We start from the raw sequence: 25,710 nt of genomic DNA on the forward strand, positions 1-25,710 counted from the left end.
GGACTTTATTGAAACTATTATTGTGAAACTGACATCACATTTCATGTTGCTTAGATGCCATCTGGTCTCTGAAGATGCAATTTATATTCATGGATGAAAAAGAAGAAAAAAAAGTCAGTTTTAGTTTAGTTTTATCTTACTTCTTTGTTCGTAATTTTCCTCTTCACAGATGAAGTATTTTTCATGTGTTTAATTTCAAAAGCAGAAATTAAATCCAGCGTCTGTTATTTTTTTAGATAACACAGTTTAAAGGCCTTCAATGTTATAACATATCTTTACTATCAAGAAAATCCACTCAATGTCACCTTCTCACACTTCCAAATTCATTAATCAGCTATTAAAATAAGCAAAACAACCTGGTTTGATTTTGTTTTTAGCATTTTACAGGACTTAATTAGCAGATCTTGATAAAAATGCAACTCAAGACTCCATGTTCGGTTTATCTTATGTTTTTTGTTTCTTTCTTCATCTCTTTCCTTTTTCACTACTTTTGGCAGTTTTTAGTCGTAACAGTTTTAGTTTAGTAACAGTACAGTTGTAAAAACACTGCTTGTGCTAAGCTAATGTGCTAACACCAGCTAATTATCACAGTCTCTATTTGCACCAGAGTAGATATTTTGTTGATCACACAACATTTCATCCTACAGTCTGCCATTAAATTGTGGAATGGCAGAGGAAGTATAATTAAAGAAAATGTTCTTTAGTTGACAGAAGAAGTGAAACTATTTCTTTTCCAGCAGGGAGTTCAGTTTGCTATTAAATCCAATGGGTTTCTATGATATATTGTAGCTTTTGCATTAAACACTGTTTACAAAAGTCAAAAAAGTAATTAAACTATTTATAATTTGTTTTAAAAACAAACTGTATTACTAAAATAAAATGCCTGACATATTATAGGTTTGCATTTCATGTCTTTGAAAGAAGAGAAAGACATCAGACAAAACAAGACATCAAGATAGTTTAGAATGTATGAAAAGGCTGGGAGTAATTTTTCCTCTTGACTAGAGTTCAGATTTGTCAGAGAAGACAACTGATGAAGATCCTTCAATGAAATCCTTCATGGGAGTCTCTGCAGACATCACAGTTCTGGCAAAGCTTCAAGGTGACTCCATTCATCCGGAAATGTCCTCGATGAAGACCACCTGGAAAATGCAAGAGAGAACCTCCACATTACATTTATACACATCTCCATATTTCACCAGTACAGGCTGCAGACTGAAGGCACATTTTAAATAAATGTAAGAACACACACTCTCATACAGAGAGAATGGTGGCAGGAGCCTGGTAGCTGATGAGGCGAAATCAAGGCTCTTCGAATCCGTGACTGCCTGGAAGATGTGGAAATGAATGAGACATGTTCATCCCAGCTTGCAAAAAACATCTGTGAGGGTTCTGGGTTGCATGATAGATTTTGTAAAATGAACATAAAAAAAAGTGATGCTCCCTCATACTTCATGAACAAGAAAAGTTACAGAAGCATTTATGTAACATTAAAACTTTATTGGGGACATGGAGCTATGCCAATGATAAGCGATGTGGGGCCTGGCACACGACACACGAGCTATCCTAGTTTGACCCAAGACATTTGGAAATTAAGCCTGAAGAATAAATAATAAATGTTGTGCATAATATATATTGTAGGTTAAAAAACCTAAAGAACAAATCTTTATTATCTACAGTAAATATTAGACTGAATACACTGAAAGTAGGTTATGTTGCACATCAGCATATGACGAGCCGGCTGTAAGAGCTGATTGTAGTGAAGCAGAGGAACTGGTTTCTGAGCTGAATCTTCAGAATGGAACATGGAAAGACTAAATTAGGCCACTATGTAAAGAAGGAAGGGCCTATTATTAGTAGTGGAACAGACCAGGTACAGGGGGAGGAGCTGGAAGCCAGATTTTAATTATGTGTGTCAGGAAAAAAACTCGAGAAATTGGTTAAATTAAAGTGTCATATTAAACATAATTAAATATAGCTTTATTTTGTAATTTAAAAAACATATATTCAGTCTTTTATGAAAAAAATAGCTTCCTGTTAAACATACCAATAATTGTAAAATGAAACTTTAACAGAAGCTCTGAGTGGAGCTAAAGAGCTGGCTCTTTCAACACCGGACAGTTCACAGAGCTAATATTTAGAATTCTTTGGAAAAAACAAAACAAAACACATTACTGTGACAAAAAGGAGGTTGTAGACGTATAGTGGGAAAAAATGGGTCATTGATTTCAACAGATGGCAAAATTCTACTTTCTCTACACTTTGATTTGCCCAGAATATTCCTCTAATTGGGGCGGAGGGAACAACGCTTGTCCTTAATGGCTCTGGCTTTGCAAGTGTTGGGAATTCCCTGCAACACCTGATTCACATCAGACTCAATTAGCAGATTGTGCAGAGCTTGACATGAAACTCTGCACTCCTCTGCAAATTAGCCATTGATTTGAGTCAGGTGTGTTACAGCAGGGAAACTCCTAATACTTGCAGGACTGCGGTTCTCACAGACCGGAGCTGCCCACCCCCCGAATCAGGGGTGCCTAAGTCCGGTCCTCGAGATCTACCATCCTGCTGTTTTTAGGTGCAACCCTTCTCCAACACACTTGAATCAAATAAGTGGCTCGTTAGCAGGCCTCTGCAGAGCTGAATGACAGGTTGCAGGATGGTAGATCTCGAGGACTGGACTTGGGCACCCCTGCCCCAAATGCTTGGAAACAAGGGGTAAAAGTTGGTTGGAATTACCAATTTTGCCACGAGGTATCACTAAAGCACACACACTGCTACTTTATAATTAACAGCTCTCATTTGTAGAGCAGTCGTTTACCTTTGACACCTGTGACATATGTATAGCCTTTTTATTGGAAAGTTTATAGTATTTAGAATCATATTAGCATACAATATAATCACTGCTATTGTCATATTTAGAGCAAAGCACGTTGGCAGGGCTTGACCTTGTAATTTAGCAATCTTAATCACATAATGACAGTGACTTTGGTGTGTATTTATCATCTTCCATAAGTACCCTTTGATAATATATAAATGCCCTATAGTTTGTGTTTTGGTGTTAGTCCCCATGTATGGAAGCCAAACATAGTGGGCAGAAATCCAGTGTGACTTCATGTTATAGTAATAAAACCTATGTGATGGCTGATTTATCATCTAAACCAGAACTAATCCAAGCTGCACTGCTTCACTTCTTCACACATTGGCATTTAGTGTAGAGAACTTCTACCTGAGCAGCGAGAATGTTTTCCCCTGCCATATTCCATTATCTGTCCTCCTTTCTACCTTTGATCAGTTGCATTCTGCACAGTGTAGTGTTTAGGAACATCACAGCCCATGCACCGAGTTGAGGAATGTTCTATATAAAACAGCAAAGCAAAGACAGCTGGCTGACAGCTCCCCACATCAATGCACATGAATTAAACCACATCTCCAAATGAGCTCTTCTGTGGCTGGTGGCATTGCCATGTTCAGCAAGAAGTAGTTTTCATGTGACTGCTGGCAGCTTCCCATGTTGGCTAAGATTAACGTGGAGGTTTCAAAATTAATAAGGATAAGGCCGCGTTTTGAGAAGCACAAGCTCTGACAAGCTTCCATCTGATTGTAACATTGATTTGATTCCCTGAACTTATTATTGCAGTAATTATGAGGCTGGGGGATTCATTCATGCTCCTCACATGCTTAAAAATCCAGATGGGCCCCTGATTATTTCATTTAACTGCATGCTAGAAGTGCTAAAAAAAAAGGAGCGAAATGTTAAATACTGTGTTAGATTCATTTGATGTAAAACAAATGGTACAGAATGTGGCTTGTAAGGTGGTCACAAGTCACAACTTAATGGAATTCTTTAATCTCATTTTGTCAGTGAACACAGAGAAATGCCAAATATTTTGCAAAGATTAGCTAAAATGAGCTACGATTAGCGACTGCACGAAATACCGCGTCAACCCAACCTTCAGTGCACTGAATAGAAAGCTTTATCAAGACAAAAAAGGACAAGAAAATTGCTTGTTTACTTGAAAGTCACATTGTCTCATGAAAAAAAAAAGGTAAATAGTTAACCAAAGCAGCTACTGGCCTCAGTCAACCTTGCTAAATACTGGACTAAACACCTCTGTTGTTCTCATTTAAATCATTAAAAGTGATGACACCCTCAGACTGGCAGGGAATCAATGGTTTGCAGGATGGCATATGGGTAACAAGAAGTTCCTGTTAATTGGAGCAGGCACAGCTGCACATTGCAGCACAAACCCCCTGCTGCACATGCAAATCCCATTTTGATTGGGACTGTTACTGCCAGAGATAATCATGCCTAAGATGAACTGCATATATTTCAATATAGTAATGAACTCGACTGAGGGGGGTGCTATTAAAGGGGATAATCGATAAAGCAATTTCAGCTGCGTAAGCAAAGTCGTTATCATAACACAGATTTTCAGTCGGTGTAGGATGGGTTTAACTGTCTTTCCTGCAACTTAGCATTTACTACATTTATTAGTTTGTTTTTTATGTTTATATATTTCTTTAATTATAGGTAAATCAGCTCCCAGCTGCATTTCTGTCTGGATGCAAAATTTTTGTCCACAGAACCGTAATTGGGGCAGCATGTGTTTATTCTGTGAGGGCTATTGAAAATGCATTGACTGTCATTGACACAAACAGTGAACTGATGGTAATTGTTGCCAGGTGACTGTAAAGCAGGGATTTTGTAACAGTGATAAATATGTATGCAGGTATGTTATTCTGCAAATGTAAGGTTGTTACACTAATGGTCAAATTCAATTCCTACAAGATTCAAGACGGAATTTAATTATTACATAACACAAGCTTGTATAACAAAATACAGATGACAAAAAAGTAAAGAGAAAAGAAACTTTCCATTGCAATGTGTCCAGTTGCTATTTCACCAACAACGGTGGCGTTACAAGCGGAGTTATTAATATAGTTCACCTCAAGTCTAGGACACTACCTTAGGATTGTGTCCTTAGAGGTGTATAACCCAGCTGCCATAAAGTAAAAGTCCTGTCCGGCAGCTGTTCCAACCAGTCACTGAAATGGCTGAATTTAATTAGCTCAGCTCCACTCAAGGTAGATGAGCTTGTTAGTAAAAACAAGTTCTAAATGCACAGGCACTTCCAAAAACATGGCGGGACTGCTACTTTATGGCACCTGGATGTTACATTTCCGGTCCTTATCCAGGGGTATAAAGGGAAAACGTATTTTTGAGGAAAGAAGTGCTTCTTTTTTTAAAAGGCATGTATCACGTCTGGAATGAAGAGCTTGGTTTTAAGAATGGGGCCCTTCCAAAAGCACAAGGGAAATGAAGAGGCTGGCAAAATAGACTGAAATGTGTAGCTAGGAGTAAAGCAACTGTGAGTGAGTTTCTGGGTTTGGATGGAGAGCCTGGTTCCATTGTCAGCCATTCCACACTTTAAGACAAGCAGACAACTGGGAGTATTGTCAATGCAAAACAGTAGAGGTCCATACCAGTATGCATAAGAACAAATACTCAGGTAAACATGGAGAGCCTGGTTCCTAAAAGTCAACAGTAAAAATACATTTGGTTTCACTGCATGGAAGGAGTATAAGAAACATAGAAAGACTGGCAAAAGAGACTGAATGAAGGAATAAAACTTTTGTCATTGCACCAGAGCACAATCAAATGTGTTGCTAAGGCCATAAACATTCATCACACTCACATAAATCACTGCTAATGACAAAAATGTGAATATTGACATGCAGAATATAAAGAAGTGTTTATGTAATATGATGTACAGAATAATGTGCACCATACTGCATGTAAAAGACAGGTGATTAGAGTTTGTAGGGATGGTGACATAAGTTAAAACATAAGACTGGAGAAATATAAAAGATAAGATTCCTTCACCTAAGCTAATATTTTTAATGCAAGCCCCTCCCCCAAAACAAACGGTGTAAAACATTGTCAGATAAGAGAATAATTGTATCGTCTTGGCTGAAACTTGAATTCTGGGCCATCCATCTGTGTTCTGAATGCATTTTCTCCTCTTTCTAAGAAAAGAACAAAGGAACAGGAAATTAAAAACAGCCCTGTACATGCATTTTTGTCTTGCATGACAGTTTCAGAATTGTTGAGAGAAACTTTTTAGCTACCAGCACTGTAGTAGCAAATAATTGCACCTCTTTGAAGAACCACTTAGCACTGATTCAAAAGCGAGTCAATCCTTTTACAGCCCTCTGATAAAACGCTCAACCTCAACATAAACCATTAATTTCTTTATGAAGGGTCCCTCTGGGCATTTTACAGAGAAAGTAAACGGGTTTAATACAACTCAAACTAAATTCAGCTCTATTCAGTTTAGTTTGTTATAGATCTATCTGCAGTGTAGAAACTCGCCCTGTTCAAATCAGAGGATGGTTTGAATACAAGTTTAGCCCGAAGAATTTGATATATTATCAAGCGTCTGAATATCATGTCTTGGACAATGAATAAACAGGAAGTGGAAAGGAGAGTGATTGAGAAATGGAGGCTATATTTATTTGTCAGGCAAGAACAGTAATGGAACATGAGTCTGTCTCCACACAGAAGAAAAGCGTCAGGCGGCGCATCAAATTCAGAGTAAGATAAACATGAAAACATTTTTTTTTTTTTTTTTTTTTATTAGATAACTTCGGGCTTAATCTATAATCCGTGATTATATAAGAATTAGGAAAATTTATATCTACAATTTGACCACTAGATGGCAACAACTGTGGTGCACGGTTACTTTAAAACCACCACGTTGATGCTAATTACCTCTGCTAAAGGCAGATTTTCTAAAAAGTCTTCTTAACTATAGGATTGATAAAAAAGCTATAATGCCATTATTATTCTTAACTCAAATATCTACAATCACCAGCCAATAGATTTACATTTGCTTGGTGGGGAATCACTGATAATTTCCAACTTAACATGCTAGCAATTGCATCATTTTTTGCTAGCGCTGAAGGTGCTACACTCGGAGCTGGATTGACACAAACTTCTCATGTCGTCAGAGTCTGCGTTTTGTGAGTAAACCTTCTTGAACTAAAGGATATGAAGATTAATTATGCATTTATTAAAATATTCCCTCACACAAGCATCATTTTCATTCTGCTAACTGAAACCTACAAAGTGAATCCCGGAAAAAGACGTAATTGTTTATTACTAACTCGGACACATTCCATTCAATTCTTCTTCACACTAATGTGACAGCAGTAAGAACACTTGTACATATTTTCTTTACTAATTAAAGTAATGGCTTTGGCTTCATTGGATAATTGAAGCCTTTGGCCTACCCCTCCTTTGTCATTACCTTTATTATTGCAAATTCATTATGGTAATGAGAGAACTACTTTGGGGATCACAAATCACTTGGAAAACTAATGTAATGGTCTAAACGTTCTTAGGTTCATCACAGCCAAAACTGGTGGACTGAATGGACCTTGGCAATGGCCTGTCCATTGTTAAGGTCCAAAAACTGGACCAACCTAAGAGCTAGCATTGCTAGCAATTCAAATGTTTGATGTTTCAGTAAAAGTGAAACATACCCCTTTAAAGCTGTAAGTCCTGATAAAACTGTTTGTATGTGACATCTTTTTAATGATTTGAAATGGTTAATTTACATCTTTTCTGCAGTGTCAATATCCATATAAAGACAAGTGCAAAGCATCTGCTACTAGTTTCATCTGTCTTGTATGCATTAAGGCTTCTCTTCTCATAGGTCACACAGTCTTGTAGAAGTTCAGCTGTGCTGTTGTCTTGTCACAGTTGTGTCCATCCAACCTTGATGGAAGAGGAAATTAGGTCCCGCAGGGCTGGCTCCCACTTTAAAAATGTATTTACTTTTAAATGCTGAATTATAATAATGGGAAGAAAAGTAATGGGAACAGACTTTCACTGTCATGTTTGTTCCGCTGTGTGTTGGAGGGTCGACTTACTTTAAACCAGGAATTAAATGAAGTCAATCTTCCTCGCCCTGCAGAAAGCAATTATGAATATTAATGTCTTTTTTTTTTTTTTTTCTTGACACCATGTTGTATCATTGAGGCAAAATTGCAAATGCATGTCATGAAAGTTAAATCAAGAGCTTTCAGAAAGGTTTTTATCACTCATTTCTGATTCATTATCTTGTCGAGTGGAGAATGTGTTTTCGTACAAACGTGTGCCTGTGTGAATTTAGCGTTTCTGCAAAGCAGTAGATGTCGCTGGGACTCAGCTGTGTGTGGGTTGACAGAGGCTAAGGGGCCCATTGTGGCACACTAAAAGCCAGGTTAATGCTTTCCATGCATAATCTGAATGCTGGGGCAATGGCTGTACATCTCCTCTCGTTTAAATCTCCTCTGCTTGTGTAACATCTTTTATTCCTTGAGTGGCAGCTCTCCTTTGGCTTTTCTCTCTGTTTTATTTTCGATTTTTTCAGCTGCCTCTCACCACCTTAGTTGCAGCAATAAGCATGTTTTGTTCTGCAGCGGGGGCTGACTGCTGCATCAGGACGTTTACACCCCCCTTTTAATTCCAATGTCCTCTTATTCATTTGTGCATTAATATTACACCACTTTTGTAACTGCAGACAACGTGCGTCCTCATCGACTGCTGCATTGATTTTAAATTAGCATTGCTGTAAACGCCTTCTGTAGATTTTTTTTTTTTTTTTTTTTTTATTACAAGAACAGAGCAGAGGATGGAATATTTAAAGTTTACACTTTCCCAGTAAATCCATTTATCCACATCTTTTTAACTGGGGATTTTTCTACAAAGCTTGGCTGCAAATTCCTTACCTGCAATATTTGGCATAAAGCTCCCATTGCTGAGAGGCCAGTTGCAAAGCCTGGGATTAACCTGCAATTATTTTCCCAGTTAACCCAGGGCTACCTATTTTCATTTCAAACAAACTCTTGTATGACACTACTGCATTAAAAAGTTAGCGCTACTGTGTTGATACTGAGTAAGCTTGCTTGTGTAAGGTTTCACATACCCTACAGCCCTTTATGCAAAAATAATGAAGAAAATTCCCAAAATCAAACTTTTCTTCCCTTTTTAAATATTTTTCCACTCCACCTTCTGGCTTCATTAAAACCCACAACGTGGAAAAGACTTGAAGTGTTTCCAGTTTTTACAACAGGACGTTAATATTTGATCAAGATGAAAAATAAATGACCATAAAGCATTACTTTTATAACACATATGGAAATGTGCATGAGCAAATGAGTGTGGAAGAATATGCACCTCCGACATGCCAACATCTCATCACAGATGGATTAAAAGGATAGTCAACTCAAATATAGAGCAGGAAGCAACATAGTAATACTTAATTGTAATAAATATAGCCTATGGTGTTGTTAAAAGTTTGTAGATAAATAAATAAATTTGTGACAGAGAGGTATTGCTGCTTCTCTATGTCACAAGAAAAAAGAAAAAAAAAAAAAAAAACTCACATCCCCTCCCTTCAGATGGAGAAAATCAAGTCTGAAATGATGCCCACAGACACGTGCATTGATGTGATTATCTGAAGTAGTTTCAGTATTTTCAGGCTGCTTTCTGTCTTTCATTAAATGGATCCAACAGCCAATGAAGTTCTGCACAACAACTGATCAGTTTGAGTCAGGTGTGTTGGAGCAGGGATACATGGAAAACCATCCAGATGGTGGCCGACGAGGACCATAGCTGGACATCACTGCAGTAAATATTGAACTTCACAAATGAATAAAATGTTTTGAATAGCTCTTCACTTTGAATGATGGGAACTGATTCACTGTAAAGATATATTCTTTTGTTTATCATTTACTTTAGCACAGTGAGTAGTATGGTAGAGAAGAGGAGTCGGGGAAGTTGCGAGTTGGAGACTCGGGAGTGTGAGCAACCACAGGCAAGGCCAGTGAGAAAGAATGAGTCAAAGAAAAAGTAGGATTTGGATGCCATTTTTTCAAAGAAAAAGATGGAAATACAAAGTGTTGTGTTAGCAAAATAAAATACTTTCTTATTCTTTCAAGGCTCCTGAACTGTGCATGATAATTGTCACTGTGTCTTCACATGAGTTCCAAGGTAGGAATATTACATGATGCATCTTTCATACTTAAACGTGATAACTCGCACTTCATTTAAAAGTTGGCATTGTCTGTGTATTGATCTGTCAACCACTAGTGTGTGGTCTGCTGTGAGATGGGCAGTAGGAGAGAAAAGAGAGAACGATGAAAAGCACATGGATTTAAAACATTGTCATGTCAAGGTTGATTGTAATAGAGCCATTTCAAAACTTAACGTCCACAACCAAATTCTTTTATAAATATCTACAAAAGTGTCTTGCAATATCCGTGTTTGTGGAGAACTTTGACAAGTTCATTCATTAATTCCTTTTCTTAACAGCTTAATCCAATTCAGGGTCGTAGGGATGCTGGAGCCTATCCCAGCAGGGTTTGGGCGAAAGGCAGGGTACACCCTGGACAGCTCGCCAGTCCATCACAGGAACTTTGACAAGTTCCAAACTAAAATCGGTTTTACTACACTAGTAATTTCAATATGAGGTCAAGTCATGAAGTCATAACGTCCTGGCAGAACTAGTCAGAGTTTTATGAGCTGTCTTGGATTTCTGCTTGGTCCCTGCGGGACCAAACAAGGTAAGGAGACAGTTCTTTCCATAACTTGTCTGTTTATAGGGATAACAAAGTCCAAAAGTGATGATGAAAGTTGCGATTTATGGGTCATACGGGTAGAAAACTACCAACACAGTCTGTCATTTCTAACTGAAAACATTTTCAGTGTACCCATGTGATAGTCAGATGTCTTTGGACTCCATAAGCTGTAACAGAATAATGAAATTAGTTCTTTTTAAAAGGTAGGAGCTGTCTCGTTTCCTCGGAAACCTGTGGTAAAATAATTTAATAGATGAAATGTCACAAGCAGCATTCCATTTTCTTTTTAAATGTGATAAACCATGAAAATATATTTGTTAATGACGCAGTTATCCTCTGCATTTTTCTTCTAGCCTTACTGCCTCTCCCTGAGATTCATAAACCAAGATGGCCAAAAGCATCGTGACAGATCCGACATGCTCGCCGTCCTCACCTAACAGGTGCAATAATTGGAGGAATGTGATGAGGCTAATTAAAAGCTGCCATTTGTCATGAACTGGCAACCTCAAACAATGATTCAGCCTTTCTGACGTGTCTCCCTTTAGATTCCTCTTTCTCTAAATGCTCCTGTCAGTGGTTTCTCTCCTAGACACAAAGTCCCATCACTGCCAGTTAAAATGAATGTTTGTAAGGAGGATAGTAGTAATCATGCCCTGGACTTGGCTCCACACAGTCCATGAGTCCTGCTCTTCAGTGAAAAGAAGTTGGATCTACAACTGAAAAACAGACGAAGCAGCTAACTTTGGTATTAGTTTGAACCCCCTTTACGAAACAAGATAATCAAGAAATTACCTCTACGGTTGAAGCTGTAATCAGAGCGTGGGAATTATCTCGGGCTGATTGCAAGCAATCCGATTAGAAAACTATTGCCGTGCTACTTTGCTGACACAAACAACTTGCAATCACCTCATTTTAAATATTGATCAGAACGACTTTGCAGCTGCAGCTTTTCCTTAACACAACCAACAATGCAGCCTTCGAGCGTAACAGTAAACCGCATGGAAGCAAGCCAAAAACCAAGAAATTGCTTTTTTTCCCCATCAGGCTCAATAAAAAAGTTATACAGAGCTAAAATATCCATTATTTTAGAAACAGAACTTAGATTTATACCATATGCAAGAAACAAAGATGAGTATAATCCCCCTCTGGAAGTGTAAACGTCCAAAAAACTAGCAAAACGAAGCGAGGAAAAAAACATCTCCAACCAAAGTTTAACTTCTATAAAAAGGATCTTAACACTACTTCTGCATCAAATAATAATTAGGATTTTGAGCTGTGATTATTACTGATTTGATGTATTCCCTTTGACAAAGCAGCTGGATCTAACACTAAGTTCACTTTCTAATTAGAGGGTGGGACAGTCAACTCATTAAGTATGATTAATTACAAAAAATGAAAACATTCAATTGAAGTTTGTGTTCCAAACAACACATTTGTCAGTGCAGAGCTCCTGGTATGCAGATTGCATCGATGCAGATGTCAGCTTAGTTAAAACCTGTAACAAACTCCACAAGGAGACAAACTTTTTTGGTCAGAGCCACAAAAACATGATTCTTACGGGCATGAGCTGGACAACTTGCTGCTTGTTTGACAAATCAGCTGAGCAGAACTTTCTTCTTTGGTTGGACATTTGAGGTGGGTGTGGTTCACGAGGAAGAACTGAAAAGTTGGGACTTCCACCTTTTCGCTGACCAGAGTTTTAACAAACATCTGATCAAGGTGGTGAGAAAAGGATGAAAATGTATACAACACTTGGCATTTAAAAAGGCACGGACACTGTCAGGTGCACGACCCCAACTGGCTGAAGAGGTTTCTCCGGTAATGTGGAAATATAAAAACAGGTTGTTCATTGCACACATACAGAATCATCATTCAGAGCAGGACATGATCCCATCTACTCCACCAGAGCCAAAGTAAAATGCACAAAGTTGCTTCTTGATGCTCCCATCTTTGTTTCCATCATTTATGCCGAGTAATGGGTGTAGATGAAAAGATTTCAGGTTTAAACTTCTGTTAAGAGTGCCTAAAGTGGCATTTCAAGTTTAAGTCCATTTAGTTTTTGTCAGGAATATTTCCTGTAATAGATAGTTCTGCAGACCATCCTAGGAAATACAGCTACTAACATTGAATGGAATTAGGGCACATTCACATCAGCCTTTTTCGTTGGAATCTGAGTCCGTTTCCTCTGAAAGTCTGCTTCATTTGGGGAAATGTGAATGTGCCAAATAAATTTGGACTCTAACTCAACTCGGCCCACCTACAAAATGCAGATCTCGGTCCATTTCAAGCAGGGTACAAAAAACGTCACTTGCTGCATTTGACGTAGCATTGCATTGTGGGTAAATACATAATAATCATTTTGACTCCTCAGCCTCGTCTGTTGTTCAGTGTATTTCTGCAGACAGACTAAAAAACAGCCACGGTTTCATCTCCATGTTTAACTCACAACAGAGTTTTCTTCTTCTTCGGGTCTTATTCTCTCTTTTATTAAATATTAGTGCAGCGCCACCTTTGGTGGGAATGGGGTTTATGTTATTCTAATGGTTTGGCTAATTTGACCAAATTGCAGCGTGAACTTGATCTCCAACTGCATGGATACACCCCCTACAACATAGCCGAATCCGCAACCAGACCGAGTCTAGCAGATTACCCTGATGTGAACGCACCCTTAGTGTATTTATTGTCAGGAATGAGGAAGAATGGTGGATAATAAGATCCTGGGTTGAGAGTCTGGTCTCATGGGACTTAAAAGCATGCAAACACATCTTTAGCTATGGATGCTGAAAAAAACTTTGATACCTTAAGGTTTATTTACACAGTTAATGGTAACCTAGGAACACAGCTTGGTCAGGAACAATCACAGTGAAACCCAGACACAAACACTTGGGACAAGGCTGTTGATAATCTGGCAGGGAAGGAGACTGGAGGAGGTTTAAGTAGAACGCAGCACAGGTGAGAAGGGAACCATCAGGTATGCCCAGATGGAACAAGTTAACTTGATTAATAACACAATCATAAATGGTTCATTGTAAGAGCATGAACCATGACATTTTTCTAGTCTTCTTCCTACTGTTGTCAATAGAAATGCACTTTCCAGACATCACAAGAGCTTTAAAGAGTTTAGTGTCTATTTATATATATATATATATATATATATATATATATATATTACACACAAGTTTTTGTAGTTAATCTATATAGATTAGATATCAGACAGACATATATTGACTTAATCAACTAAATAAATAATTAATTGACTTAACTAAATAAATAAAAAAAAAAAAAAAGAAAAAACTTTTTGGGATAACTTATGTGAATAAAATGTGATTTATCAAGATTAATTACAAAAACTTAAATTAATTGGATATAGACTTTCTGCCAGCAGATTACGTTGTAATTTGGGAATAAAATAAAAAGCTAATTGACAAACTACTGAAAATAAAAACTGACAAAGCTTTTTCACCCAAAATAGGGAGGAATAGAGACACACTAAAGCATGACATGCGATTATAGAAGATAATTGCAGGTATACATTTGAATTATTATGTGTTTCTCACTTCTCTGCTTGGTCTCGTCTTGTTGTATCTTGTCGCGTTTGTTTCTGATCTTGAACAAGACTTGCAGAATGTTACCATTTACACCCACAGATTCCACATGCTTTTACATCTCCATCAGCTTAAAACCAGTCTTTTTCTTGTAAAAGCTCATTTAGGCTCTAAATTATAGTTGTATATCAGGAATTCTCTCCATGTTGTGTGGTTTTTTTTTACATGCGTAATTTGGTCCTTCCAACAAACCAAACAGAGTCGTACCACCTCAATGCGTAGGAGCAGTTTTAAGTCTTTTAGCTGATGTCTAACCAGCAACAGAAAGAAAAGAAAGAAAGAAGAAAGCTGCAAAGTATTTAATGGATGCACAAACCACCACCATCTTCCGTGATGCTGTGTTTCCGAGAGTGTACATTATCACTCTCTCCACTGTCATGATGTTTGTTATTGTTTGAAGCTGATGTCAGAGTATGGATGTGAACTCTGAACCTTGCGGTGATGAATGTCTTGTCTCATAACCATGCCAACATTAAGGACAGATTAGAATAAGGGGACAATTGGAAATTACATATTCACGTGTGTAAATGGAGCAAAAATGACATTTTGGCATGTTCCTTTGACGTTTCTTAGGTATGATAAGACAAATCATGACAAACTGAGCATTGATGGCTTCGCTATGGCCGAGGATTTTTCTGCTCTGTGTGTGCATAGAACCAGTGCAGTATCTGAAAAGTGAAGTTGCAGTCGTGAGAAATGGAAGAATCAATCCAGATGCTTGCAGGGTTGCAAGAAACTGATGACCACAAGAAAATAATGAAGTGAAAACCAAGTGCAAGATGAGATATGGAGAAGGCAACAAAACTACCCAGCTTGTGAGCCATAAGAGAGGAAACTTGCAGCTGGCCAAGCTAGACAGGCATCTGCTGATAAGGGAGCGGCGTATTGCTAATACTTTAATACATGTAAAGAAAACTATGTACCTCTGATTTGTCCTCTTGCATGCAACCTGAAATAATTTAGCTTCTTCTTGGTAATCACCCTCAGCAAACGAAGAGTTAAACAGCAGAACATAGCATTGGAAAGTCACAGTTGACAGGGCAGGATTGTTAAGTTCGAAATCCACTAATTGTGTTAAAAACTCATTCTTAAAGATAATTGTTTTGTTCTTTGATAGACGATGCGTTTGTTAAGTTTAAAATACAGTAACTGTGTTTTGATTTGTACATGTTTCATTATCATATATGTATTATTGTGAAAGGGGTAGAAGTCTTGATATTTTATTCTGAAGATAAAAACGAAGAGGGGGGATGGAAGGGGGTGTCGGTGTAGATGTGGTCAACATGGCGATAGCTAAATAAAGTTAACGTTCAACTTCGAAAGTGAGTTTTTTTGTGGAACAGGATGAACCACCTGCTGGCGGGTAGAGATGTAGGAAGAGTCAAAATAGCATAATAATATTTCCCCAATTACTTAACGTGGAAAAAAAAAGTATAAATTCATACCTCAAGCTATTCTAACATCTTTACAGGTTTTTGTTTAAGGTCAACAATTCAATTCAAATTAAATGGTACATTTTTGACCAGAGCCGATGAGTTAATGCTATTTAGTCCACTTTAGACAAACTTTGGTCCTCTTACATGGATAATATGAACAATGTGGAGTAATATGAGTGCTCATTAACCCCCTAATGTGGACTAAACGAAGCATATACTAGTCCGCTTGAAAGCTAAACTGGGATTTCTTTTCCTCCTGGTCAGTGTTTGTTTCAGGAAATCTCATCCATACAGAGTTTTTTTTTTTGTTGTTTTGTTTTGCTGAGACTACTGTAGCAGCATTTTTACTTGTTTAAATAAGAAAAAAACTCAACTGTGTTCAGACTGTTCAGAAACCTGCGACGTGGCTTCTAACATGCTCTCACAAAAAAAGCAAATAGTACCTCAGTTTTAGCATCTCTCCATCGGTTATCCATCCATTTTAAAATTCATTTTTAAACACTGGTCCTTGCTTTTAAAGCTCCACATACTACTTCCTTCCAGTCGGCCAGGTGGTTTGGTCCACTTGAGCAAAGTACCAGGTGAAAAAAAAAAAACCAAACCAATGGAAAATTTGAATTTTTTTCGTAATTCTTTGTTCAGTCTGGTTAAGTCCTCCAGACTATATTTGTATAAATTGTCCCGAAAAGATCTTTAAACTTCTGCACTTCTTTCATTCCTTTTCATCTGATATTTGTTCAGAGAGAACTTGGCAAAATAGTAAAAGAAATGATAATCTGTGTGTGATGTCATTCCTTGTAGCGAAGCAAAGAAAAAGTTCACCAATGAGGAAAACTGCCCTTTTCAGATCATTAAACACCAATCAGAGATTGACAGGTGACATATTGGAAGTAAAACCAAACTACATAAAGTTAATCTGAGATGCACTTAATCATTCTGTTTCTAAAACATGATAAAAATCAACTGATGTACATCATATTCAGTGTTCTAGCATATCAAACCAACCATACACAGCCTTTTATTTCCCCCCACATCGTGATAACTCTGACCTCCTGTGATGGAACTTAACACCCTTGTCATCAGTCGCCATTGGTGTTTCTGCAAACTAGGGCTGGATGTTATTTCCTGCCTGTGGCGTTGCCTCCTAGCATGTGCCGTGTCCTTTTATCTGTGTAATGAGGGTTCACCGTAGTTAGATTGGACACACTGTCCGAGTGACTCCATTCACCGCACTCGAAAAATTCAGGGAAAATAAGAGGATGAGAAGGTGTTCTCTCTCTGTGTGTGTGTGTGTGTGTTTGCATTTTACCATGCCAAGAGTGCGGAGAGTGGGCGCGTGTCAGAGCTTTGACTTCCTGGCGCAAACACTGCTGGCAGCTCTCCATAGTAATCAAATCACATGTCGCAAAGCCCAGCGTGAATCAGCTCAGAAGTTCAGACAAGTTAAAAGTCATGTGGGTTTGAGCTTATGAGTGTGTGCATGTGTGTGTGTATGTGAAGCGCAATGAAGAAGCAGGCTTCTGTATGTTTGCGAGCCTACGCTACAGCTACACTAGGGTCACCGCTGTGCCATTTCACAGACAAAGTTTGTGACAAGCCCCACAGCAGGCTGTGCGATGTGCTGACACAGACAGAATGTTTGCTTTAAGTCTTTTCCTGAGGAAAAACAACCCTGCAGGTCAACTTTCATACTTGACACGCTTTTCACAGAAACGGTGACTATCATCATTATCCTTTTGTGTGGTGCAAAATGTGTAATGAAAGAGATTGTAAATACAGGTCAAACTCAGCTATTGGAGCTATCTGCTCTGTTATGAGCTTCCTACTTCTGTGAGCTTCTATCCAATCATTTTCCTGGAGAGGCATGCTCACTGGATCTGTTTTTGCTCTTTTTGTTTATATAATTATTATCATCCACCAAGACAGATAACTAGTTGTAAAATCAAATTATGGTGTTTTCTTCCTAAAGGTTATCATCAAAACAAACACTGTTCACGTGAGAACTGTTATTTATGCTTATAGCATCATCTTTCCCTTTTTGTAGTGGTCATACTGAACACAGGCAAGAATGTCTCCCCCCCCCCCACCCGTTGCCTTAAAGGCCCCTTTGGTATGTTTTTTTCTGTGTTTTCTCCATAGATCGTATAAGAAAGATAGACGGAGCTTTCAGTGGTTAAAAGTGAAGTCGATGCAGAGGTGAATAAAACTGCAGTTCCCCCTTTATCCACTAGGGGCTGCAAAACAGAGCAAATCCCCACAGACTCCCATGTTAAAAAGACCAACTTCACAGCAGAAATAAACATGTTTACAGCTTGGTATAAAAATCCATTTTCGGTTTCATAGGTCAGGTTTACCTTCATGACAACTGTGGGGGGAGTGAATTTTTTTCTAACTTGCCTGTTTAAAGGAAATTAATCTCTAAGTTTGGCATTTTTAGGGGAGTGTCCTTTTGATTAACAGGTACCGGACCTCATGCTTCAAGTCAGAACGTAGAACAACCGCGGTTTTTAGCTGTTTAACAATGTGACTTAGGTTTAGCCTGCTTACCTCTGTTAGCTGGTTAGCTCCTGTTATCTCCAGGTTAGCTCGGTTAGCTCTTAACTACAGAAAGCTTGGAGTTCGCTCGATATCAATCATCCACCATGATGCTCACAGCCCCCCTCTCAGCTCCACCTCTTTGCCCATGTTTGTATTTTCCGGGTCAGACGACACGCATGCCTCTGCCAAGATGGTGATGGTAGGAACCACCCACCGAGCTTCAATTCAGCTCTTCAGAAACCTATTGGTGACGTCACGATGGCTACGTCCATCTCTATATACAGCCTATGGTTTTCATGCATGTTTTATTGCCACAAAGGCTCATTTATGCTCACTTTATGTATGTAAATAGCTGCATCCATTTCAAATTATGTCATATTTCATGGCCCACATGCCCCAATGCTTCCTTTATGTTGATAGAATTGCTGGACAATACATCTACTATAGACTACAAAAGTTTAGTCTCTCAACCAGGGGTCTCTAAAGGACTGAAGCTGGACACTCCTACCCTACACAAAACTCTATAATGTCTGGTTTTCCTTGTGATAAGACCAGCATAATGCAATTCTTTAACTATTGCTTGCTTAGGCTATTTCCCCGTAGCGCTCACCAGAGGAGTCACATGATGCGACATGAACTGGAAGGAAGCCAGGGTCATTGGCTCGGAAAGTAACAGTCTTACTGCTGGATCAGGAAAGCAACTGAAATCAGAAAACAGAACCCATAGGGGTGAAGGGATGGCATCCCCATATATTTCACCAAGATTGGGATGCCATCCTTTGCATGGAACCTTGTAGCAGAGAACTCTTATTCTCTAATGTCTACTGTTTCACTTTTGTGATATAATTTTATATTGGCCCATCAGAAGAACCACCTAATAAGAGCATAAAACCATTTTAGGGATATTTAAGAGATTTTTTCAAAAGTTCAGTGTGTCCAATACCACTTTTTTACAGCAATATTTGGGTTTTGCTCAATTTCAAGAGAAATGGAAACACACCTAATGGTGTTTTGATTTGTTATAAGTGTAAGATTTTTTTTTCTTTTGCAAAAGATGAATAGTCTTAGAATGATCTCAGAAAATTTCAGCCTGTCATTTGTTGCTTTCTCTGCAATTCTAATAACTTTGATTACTTCTGAGTTGTCCCCGCAAGGTTTTCTTCCAGTCTTATATCTGTCTAATTGTCTCTTAGTTGTTGGTTTATTATTCTTTTCACAACATTTCTTGGTTTTTTTTTTTTTTTGGTTTTTTTTTGTTTTTTCCCAATAAACACCATCTTTATATAATTAGTGTGAATGATTACACTTTTAATTAAATTATGTAAAGAACCCTTTTGTATTAAGACACGTTTGAGCCTGTGCACTTCAATAAGCCTCTTCTGGTCCTCCATAGAATCCAGTAAGTGTAAGATAATTTATAAACATGAAATAAAAGAACAAGAAAAATTTAATATGAATTCAATCTTATATATTTAGGACCTGTTATTTCAAAATGAAAATGAGATGGAAGGCAGGAAGTGACCAGAATTTGCTGGGTGTCTGATACCAACCCAACAGCAAATAACTTGCTTTTGTTTTTTTAAACCAGTAAAATTAGAATAAAAATTAAACCCCTTCATGGATTTAGTAATTAAAGATCAACGATGCAGGCTTGCAATTCTTTTCCTTCAGGTAGCTCGTGCATCGAAGAATGGATAGATAATTCTGTGATTGTCATTCATCAAACAGATGTTCATTTTTCACCTGTTTATTCCAGCGTAGCAGTTCCCCTGCTAAATGTACCTCTTTGAACTCGGGTTTTGAAACATTTTCATGTGAATGCCCAAAATAAAGTATGAATGAACGAGACCTGGCAATGGAGAAAAAAGAAAAGTGCTCAGAGGCGTTAAACTGAAATGTCACCAGTCTTGTATTGCTAAAAGCAACAAGTCCTTTTGAGCAATGAATGAATGAATATGTTACACTGGATTCTTCCCTTTTGCTGGTTTTTCCATGCCAACCATTTTTGTGAGTATGCATGGGGGTGGGGGAGGGGGCACTATCACATTTGTCTCTGCTGGAAACCCTGAAGCTAGGATAAATGAGTTCAAATGATGGAGTATTTGCATCATTGAGCAAGATTTGGGATGAATGAGCTGCAGCTATTGATGAATTCCTACTCCAGGCTCACTGTATAATTTGAGTCACATGCAAGGTTTATCCAATTCAGTTATTCCATTAGATCATCTCCACCATAAACCATGTTCTTTACAATACGCCTGCCTGCATTTGGCAAGAATCTTACTATGAAAAGTGAAGTAAAAGTAAATGATTTCATACATTTATGATTACATTTGATTTTCACTCTCATAAGGCCAAGTTCATAAATAATTTACAAAAGCACTCTGGAAATAGAGTATGGAAAAGGTCCAAATGTAATGCAGGCTGGCCTTTTCCATGGTGTGAGCATGCGTTCTAAAAGACATCAACTTCAGAAGTGACAGGAAGTAACAAAATGAATGCTAATTTAGGATAGCACCATACAGCTGAATGAGCTTCACCCTGTGCACCATGAGTCCAGATTGCATGTCCAATTGGAGATGACACAGATGACGCAAGATGAAGCAAGACAGTCTCCATTCTAGCTTCTGCCCGCAGTGCAGATTTCAAACCACATACCAGTTTTAAAATTGTAATGATAGATTACGTCACGGTGGGTTACATAGGCTAAGTCAGTCCTTGAGGGTCATTGTTGCTGTTGGAGCACAACCGAATCAGATTGAAGGTAAACATAATTGAGCAGAACTTGACAACATGCTGCTGAGGAGAGTTGTTTCATCTGAATCAGGTGTGTTGGATCAGGAACACAACTTACACCAGCAGGAACAAAGCTGGACACACCTGAACTAACTAAAACTAGACTGACTAAAACCTTTTTCTAATAATATTACGCTTGGTGCAGCGAGAGATTGTAAAAACAATTTAAAGCAAAATGTTTGCAAGCAAAACAAAAAAGAACAATCACAAAACATGACACTGAGATATCAGGTTTGGCATGTGTGTGGAGGGTTGTGGGAGTGACCAAAATCCTCCAAAAGCAATTTGAAATGCTGCTACCTGATGGGCAGGATTACCAAGAGGACCTTGCAATATGAAGCCTATAATGTCCTCTGTGATTAGTATACCGGAATTTTTTTTTTTTTTTTTTTGTTGTTATTTGAGGTAGAGTAAATCATTTATGGCTGCACGGTGGCACAGTGGTTAGCACTGTGGCCTCACAGCAAGAAGGTCGCTGGTTCGATCCTTGGCTGGTTTGGTCAGTGGCCTTTCTGTGTGGAGTTTGCATGTTCTCCCCGTGTATGTGTGGGTTCTCTCCAGGTACTCCAGCTTCCTCCCACCATCCAAAGACATGGATGATAGGTTAATTGTTCACTCTAAATTGCCCCTAGGAATGAGCATGAGTGTGGTTGTTCGTCTCTCTGTGTGGCCCTGCAATGGACTGGCGAGCTGTCCAGGGTGTACCCTGCCTGTCACCCAAAGCTGGCTGGGATAGGCTCCAGCTTCCCCACAACCCTGAATTGGAATAAGCAGTTTGGAAAAAAAATGAAATGAGTGATAAATCATTTATTTGGTATCTTCCAATCAAAACTGATTTTTTTTTTTTCCCCCAAAATAAACTAAACTACCAGTAAATTTTAATGCACTTTAATGTAAATACTTGCTTATAACTTTTTTGTTTTAAAAATTTCTCCAACAGTTTTTACAAAAAAAAAAAAAAAAGAGAAATGAACTCAGAGGACGCAAACCTCCGTCAAGGCTTTTAAAAATTCCTGGATCCAAACAATGATCTGGATCACCAATGTGAAAATTAAATCAGTTCTTTTTCACATTTTTAACAACTTCTGAAAATTTAATGAAAGTCAGTCCATAACATTTTGAGTTATCTTTGAGTTATCGGTGCGGCGTCTGCAGTAATGCGGACTCTGCGTCGGTCTGTCGTGGTGAAGAAGGAGCTGAGCCAGAAGGCGAAGCTTTCGATTTACCAGTCGATCTACGTTCCTACCCTCACCTATGGTCATGAGCTGTGGGTTGTGACCGAAAGAACGAGATCTCGTATACAGGCGGCTGAAATGAGTTTCCTCCACAGGGTGGCCGGGCTCTCCTTGCGGTGAGGAGCTCGGTCATCCGGGAGGGGCTCAGAGTAGAGCCGCTGCTCCTCCGGACCGAGAGGAACCAGTTGAGGTGGCTCGGGCATCTGGTCAGGATGCCTCCTGGTCCTCCCTGGTGAGGTGTTCCAGGCACGTCCCTCTGGGAGGAGACCCCGGGGAAGACCCAGGACACGCTGGAGGGATTATATCGCTCGGCTGGCCTGGGAACGCCTCGGGATCCCCCCCTGCAGAGTTGGCAAATGTGTGGTTGGGGAGAGGGAAGTCTGGGCTTCCCTGCTTAGGCTGCTGCCCCCGCGACCCGACCCCAGATATGCGGCATGAAGACGAGATGAAGTTATGAAAATAGTTTGATAAACCTGTTTAAACCATAACCCACACACAAAATCAAAAGTTTCTCTCCTCAGATTTGCTGTTTTTTGTGTGATCTTAGCTTTGCAGTGTTAATACTTGGATGACATAAAAACCCTCCGTTGAATGCTCAAACATCCATCCATCATGTCAGTCATCTGTTTGAACTGATTCCCACTGGAAAATGCTACAGGTCCACCAAACCATGCAAGGTTCATGCCCATTTTTTCTCAACGCCATTACCACACTGCAATCTGAACTGAATGCACCTCCATCAAATACAATAGCTCATTAGCATGAAGTTTTAGGTGGATGTGGGGGCGACAGGACAACACTTAAGCCGGGAACTTGGAAATGTCCTGATGCGTGCTGAAATAAGTTTTTAATTTATTTATACTTACTGCTGTGTGGGATGGATAGATGGATTTCCATGTCCTATCTATTTATATCTACTTATGTCTACTTATGTTATACAATGTCAATAAAAAAAAAACAAATCTAAAGGGAATGCTGGGGGTCAAAATGGAGGTCTGAACCACTAAGAATGACACAAAGTCAGAGTTTTAGGAGTTGTGTGTATCTCTAAATTAGCATTGGAAAATATTATGGATCTCAACTGGTAATTTTCAACAACAAACCTCAACATAATATGTGCATATAATAGATTTTGCAGCATCCCTCACAATCCCCTAAACGCAACTGAAAACACACAGCCATAACACATATCATTTAAAAGGGCTCATTTCTAAGGCGTCTTTCTGGTTGAAGGCCGTAGAAGTGTTCGGTTCTTTGGAGAGTTCCCTGAAAGATTACTTCCTGTAAGGGGCTTTTCTCTATTTGCATTCACATCACAGACAAGAGACTGAAGTGACTTAATGAACAGTGGGTGGGTGGGCAGAGGAGTAAAATCAAGTTGTAATTCCCCTGTAGGCTTGATTAACCCAAGGTTGCACCAATTCTGTGTTATTTATTTTATTCTAAGATAACACTAAGAACTGGGGATGCACAGATAAATCAGTCTAATATGAGAACCAGCAGATAATCAGCTGGTTGACTCTAACATTGACTCTGTTATGAGAAGATAAGGAAGGTCATGTGGTACTTTTTTTTTTTTACAAAAATATAAAATCATTTTAAACTCATTTTTTCTAAACATGCATCATTGTTTTTTCCCATACTATTAAAAGACAAATATAATATCAACCATTGTCCATTGGCCAAATGAGCCTTTGACACTGGTTAAGCCAAGATTAAAAAATGTTACAACATTGAACCAGTAATCATTATGCTTTGCATCCAATATTCAACTATGAAGACAGTGAAACTCAGGATGTGAAGACCTACGTGATTCATTTGAACAATTTTCTGCATTAATTGAACTGTTCAGGTTTTTTTTTTTTTTTAAATTTATTTTGTTTTGCAAAGATATTGTCACTTGTCAACCCAATTTTCATAAAGTGCCAAATTACTGATCTCACTTTTGCTGTGAGATCAGTATTTGGTATCAGTATTACAACTTTCTTATTTGCTCAGGGACTTAAAGTGTTCATTTAAAAAAAAAAAAAAAAGATAAATAGATAAATAGGCATATTGTCACTATGTCAAATAATCTAAATATATATATGACCTCATCAGGGTGACCCCTTATGAACTGAATATGCTTTTACTCATATTTTACTCATTTATGGGTTTTCCTCTTTTAAATGTCTGGTTTTGGTGTGTTGTACTTGTACATTTCACCACTGATTGCAACATACAACACCTTTCCACCTTTCTACCTCTCCAAAACACACACAAAACAAAAAGGAACTACCTTTCGTTATTAGAAGACAAGATGAATAGCTCCTTGCACATCGTAAGGGCCTAATGATGGCACAAAGATATAGAGGATAAATCCTCCAGCCTGGATTTATCTTAGGATCTTGTTTGAATACATGGTCTAAAACAAACTGTAAAAATTAATTGTTTTCTTTGCACCCTATTGGCATTTGGGTTTAATGAACCTTCTAACAGCTTATCTCATTCGAGTGCAGGAATTTTACTGTGTAAGCTCAGGTTTGGGAGGATTTGCATTGAGAAACTCTGTTGTGGTCCATTGAATTTTCACAGGATACTTCTTCTGAGATTTAGGAGTCAAGGACATCATAAAAAAAAGTGAACCAGTACAAGTTTCCAGTTGAAATCCATATACCTGTGGTAAACAGAGCAAACAAAGCAATGGTTTGATGAGTTAATATGAAACAAACCAGCTAAGTTGTCTCTTTATTTGCTAATATCACTGCTTTTACTGAAATTTCTTTGTTGGATATTTATTGCATTTAAAGTACATTTGTTTACCTGACTCCCTTGAGAAGAACTTTGAGGGAATTTTAGGATCACACCTTGACATCCCAGCACAGCCCAAACAAAACCTGCAAAGTTCTCTACACTGAACTTTTAATAGTGAGTTTTGGGGTCACTGCACAGTGAAGGCAGAGGCAATGTGTCACAGTTGCTCTCAACTTGGGCTGTGTCCCAGAGGATTCAATATTCCATTAGGACTATTATTTCTAAAGTAGATTAATCCTTGTCATTTAACGCTTGGCTGATGTCCATTTGAAGTCATTATGAAGAGGGACTGACAATGTTTCATAAATTATTCACAGCATTATCTGGGACGCTTTTCACTCATCATGTGGGATCTTAAGGCTGGATCAGTTGTCAATGAAGACAAACTTATTCCCCTTGATGAATTCAATGGGCTGATCTTATTCAACATGTATGCATGCATGCTGGAAATGTTTGCAGGTGGAATGGAGGACATTGATGGGCATCCTACAATTAGTGTGTGTTGATTAGGAGTTAATTCATCACTCAGCCCTACTTTCATTGTGGTATATTTCAAATCAAGTCCATGTTTCTAAAAAAGAGAAAGACTTTGGGAATTGGAACCAAAGTAATTTCAAAGACTGATTGCTTTTGTATGAAAGTCATAGATTGTAGATAATAGAAATGGTATATCACTACTCA

Source organism: Telmatherina bonti, assembly GCF_933228915.1.
Source record: "Telmatherina bonti genome assembly, chromosome: 24".
NCBI lineage: Eukaryota > Metazoa > Chordata > Actinopteri > Atheriniformes > Telmatherinidae > Telmatherina > Telmatherina bonti.